The sequence below is a fragment of the Triticum aestivum genome, chromosome 5A, assembly GCF_018294505.1.
Source record: "Triticum aestivum cultivar Chinese Spring chromosome 5A, IWGSC CS RefSeq v2.1, whole genome shotgun sequence".
NCBI classification, from domain to species: Eukaryota; Viridiplantae; Streptophyta; class Magnoliopsida; order Poales; family Poaceae; genus Triticum; species Triticum aestivum.
Genome location: NC_057806.1, coordinates 634,664,646 through 634,669,249, shown reverse-complemented (window position 1 = coordinate 634,669,249; position 4,604 = coordinate 634,664,646).

The following is a 4,604-nucleotide window of genomic DNA, read 5'->3' as shown; positions in this document are numbered from 1 at the left end:
AGAGATCAGCTCCGGCATAGACGGGTGATGGTTTAACTTCAACTAAACCAACAGAAGGCGTATGTCTCAGACCCTTTTTGGGGTCGAACCATCGGCATTTGAACACAGTGAGACTTAGGTGTTCACGGCCACGTTTGAATGTAAGCTCGTATATTTTTCCTACCCTTCTGTAGTAATCTACTTTATTATCTCCTTCAGTGAAGACTCTGGTATTTATGGTTTTGGGATCAGGCCGACTGGTCTGGTGCTCCTCTGTATGGAAGTGATACCCATTCACATCATACTTTTGGCATGTCATGACGACAGGGTCAAAACCCATGGAAACCCATCTCAATTCTTCATCCATTGATTCGGTCGGATCATTTCCCTACAAGTTTAATTGAAATTATAGGGTGCATGAGTTTAATTGAAATTATAGGGTGCATGAGTTTAATTGAAATAGGTAATAGGGAAGTGTGAAAAATTACTTTCTCCATGAACCACGCAACGAAAATTTTCCTTCCATCAGCACCCTTTCGGAGAAGAGCAAGTGCCTCCGCTTTAGTAGGAGGCAGCCTTCCCATCCATTCTTCTTCAACGAATCGACTACAATAAGAACAGCGGTATAAGAACTAGGCAAAGTGAACATAACGAATTGACTAAAAGAATGGTGCAAAGGTATTACCTCATCCACTCATCCTCAACTTCCTTGATGTTGTGCAAGATATAGAACATGACATCCTCCCACTCATCTCGTGGCATGAGATAAGGTTTCGAGCATCTAGCCCTACCACCTTGCCCGATGAATAGAGGCAACTTGGGTTTATACTTGGGTTCTTCTGTATTGTATCGAGACACCTTATTGTGCAACGTGGGAACATGGTCCGGATAGTAGGCTGTCCTGAGGTCTGCCACCTCCTCTAGGATAACTACCTCAGCTATGGAAGCTTCAATCTTAGCTTTGTTTCCACATTTCTGTCTCAGATGCTTGTTATGTCTCTCAGGGTCGTACTGCCAACGATTCTACACAGGGCCCCCCAACAATACCTCGTTCGGGAGGTGCAAAATGAGATGTGTCATCGGAGTAAAGAAGCCTGGCGGGAAGATCTTCTCTAGCTTGCATATCAACTCCGGTGCCTTCTTATGCATTTCTTTTAACTTCTCAGGACATACTTCTTTAGCACAAAGCGTGTGGAAGAAATGGCTTAACTCCGCAAGCACACGCCAGATACGCTCGGGAACATAGCCCCGAACCATCACCGGCATAATCCGCTCAATCCATACATGATAGTCATGACTCTTGAGCCCGGTCACTCTGCCCGTTGAAAGATTGACCCCCTTACTTATATTCGACGCATAACCATAAGTGAACTTCACGATGTGTTTCAGCCACTTGAATGCCTCCATCTTATGATCCTTTTTAAGTACGAAGTCAGCATCTCGCTTGAACCAAGATTTTCGACTGCCTGTGGGAGGTTGCATGTGTAGACGTGGTCTATCACAAATATTCTGTTGATCAACTCTAGCATTAACATTATCCTTTGTCTTATCAGGAATGTTGAGGATCGTGTGAAAAAGGGACTCTGCGACATTCTTTTCGGTGTGCATCACGTCTATGTTGTATGGAAGTTTGAGGTCCTTAAAATAGGGAAGTTGCGTGAAGGGGGTAATGTGAGTCCAGTTGTGCGTCTGACCATATCCTTCAGAAAAAATTCCTTCTACCTTTTCCTTTGCCCTCGCCCTCGTCTTCGCCTGTGGCTTTGCCTTTGCCTTTGCCTTTCCCTTTCCCTTCACCGGCAGGCTTAAGAGCTTTCAGCTGAGCAAGCACATCCGCACCAGAAAACGTTGGAATCTCGTTTACTTCATGGACAACTTTGCCTTTTGTGAAGTTCTTCTTGTCTTCCCTATCAGGATGGTCTGGAGGGAGGAACTGTCGATGCAGGTCAAATGCAACATACTTGCCACCCTTCTTCAGCCAAATGAAAATCAAGGCCTGCATACACACTGGGCAAGGCATCTTTCCACTTGTACACCATCCGCAGAACAGGGCATAACCGGGAAAGTCATGCATGCAATATTGTAGCCAAACTTTCATCAAGAAATTTTTCTGCAGATGTCAGTCGTATGTCAACCTCGGGAAGTACCAAGAATGGTGCAAATCATCCACCAATGGCTGCATAAACACACTCAAATTCTTCCCCGGATATTCAGGCCCCGGAATTATAAGCGACAGGAACATGGTCTTGCGTTGCATTATGGCGACGGGAGGGAGATTGAGCGGAATAACAAATACGGGCCAACAGCTATATGGATTAGACGACATACCATATGGATTGAACCCATCACCTGTTATAGCAATTCTGACATTCCCAGCCTCGGCTGCTTCCTCCGGGTACTCTATATCGAATGACTTCCATGCTTCACCTCCTGATGGATGTACAATTTGTTTGGATTGTACCTTTTCCCTTCCTTGTGCCACTTCATCATTTTGGCAGACTCCTCGGTGATGAAAAGGCGCTGCAGTCTTTTTATAAAATCAAGATACCGAAGAACCTTCACAGGGATTTTTAGCTACTGCTTCTGACCATGCTTATCGACCACCTCAATATACCAAGAGGAACCGCACTTCCTACAGTACTTGTCATCCGCATACTCATGCCTAAACAAAAGGCAATTCTTTGGACAAACATGTATTTTCTCATAGTCCATGGAGAGCGCCTTCATGATTTTCTTTGTAGCGTACATGGTTTTCGGCAGTTCATGGCCCTCAGGCAGGCTGTTAGCCCATACTCCCAGAAATGCTTCGAAGCAACCTCGGCTACAGCCGTACTCAGCCTTGACTGCCATCAGTTGCGAGATGACATCCAGCACAGACAGCTTGGTACCCTCATAGAGAGGTTTCTTTGACGAGGCCAAGATTTCCAGGAAGGCCTTTGTGGTTTCCTCCGGTTCCTCCGGTTCATTCGCTGAATGTGACGGAGGTGTCGGCTGTGCAGCAAAGACATCATCTAGCATGTCTCTAACCCCATCATCCTCATAACCAGCGAAGCGTTGTCGTATCACATCCTCTCTACCACGGTCCCGTTGGGCAAAGTTTATCGACATATTAAAGTTGGGCATAAATCCATGCGTGCGAAGGTGCTTAGTCATCTCACTCTTATCTCTGCGGATACGTCTCTTACATCTGGCACACGGGCATTCTGGCACCATCCTCATTGGACTACGGAATATCTCTTTCGAAAACACATCAGTTTTCTCGAGCCACTCTGTTGTTGCTTGATTCCGACGGAAAAACCCACTATACATCCACTGATTATCTGCCATCTCTGCTTTATTGGAAGCCACACAACAAAATTAAGGATTCATTTAAATTACTCACATCAATATATTATTTTTTACAAGGTTGACGAGAAACGACATTTAATCCACCTACATCTCTAATAGGTAAAGATGGGTCCTAATCCCACCCGAGAAGGTGTAGATTGAGTACGTTGTCCATGCTCTGCCCCATTCCGAGACAAAATTTCGGCAGCACCTCCCCGCTGTTCTCCAAATACACGTCTCAGCAAAATGCCGAGAGAATGTGCATCCGGAGAACAATAGGGAGGCGCCGCCAAAATCCTGTCTCGGAACGGGTAGAGCATGAACAACGTACCCAATCTACACATCCTCGGGTTGTCCGTGGAAAGCGCTGGACAATCCGAAAGAGCTGCGGTGATAAATATGCAATTGAATGCATATTTATCGATGCAACCCTTTCAGACGGGAGACCTAGGTTACGTGACTTGATGTGAAAATTTAATCTAGTGACATGGAAAAAAAGTGGACGAGGTCATGGAATTGTTGCTCACCCTCCGATGTAGTCGATCAAAGGAGAGGGGCGATCATGGACCAACACCTCCAATGTCGACAATCACTCCACGAAGATGGAACACCACAAATCCTGTTAATTACACCGAGTGAAAAAAATTTAGGTCATCACCTCACATTAAGCATTGATACTTTTAACTATGAAAAAAATCATGTTTTGTCAAGTGTTAAATTTTGTCCTTCAATTTTTTTAGAAAGATCATCATGATTAAATAACCACTCATCATATCATAATTTTGCAGCACATCTCACATGGCTACTTAATATTAAGCACTGACACTTAAAACTATGAAAAAAATCATAATTTGTCAAGTGTCAAATTTTGTCCGGTTCAATTTTTTTGACAAGATCATCATGATAAAAATAATCACTCATCTTATACCAATTTTAGAGCACATCTCAAATGACAAAATCATCATGATAAAAATAATGCAACCTAACAATCTAACATCCTAAAATCCAACATTCACCTATATATCAACCTAACATCTAACATCTAACCTAACAATCTAACATCCAACAACCATCCATGCATTCATTCATCCATCCAACAGTAGAAAAAATGCAAAAAAATGAAAAAAAATCTAGCTCACCGAGAGGGGTGTGGCAGGGGGCGCGGCGGTGGAGGGGATGGTGAGGCAGGGGCAGTCAGGGACGGGAGGGACGGGGCCGCGGCCGGCTCCAGGAGCCGCGGCCGGCTACAGGAGCACCGGCGGGGTCGGGAGAGGCCGGGGCAGCGGCGGGGTCGGGGGAGG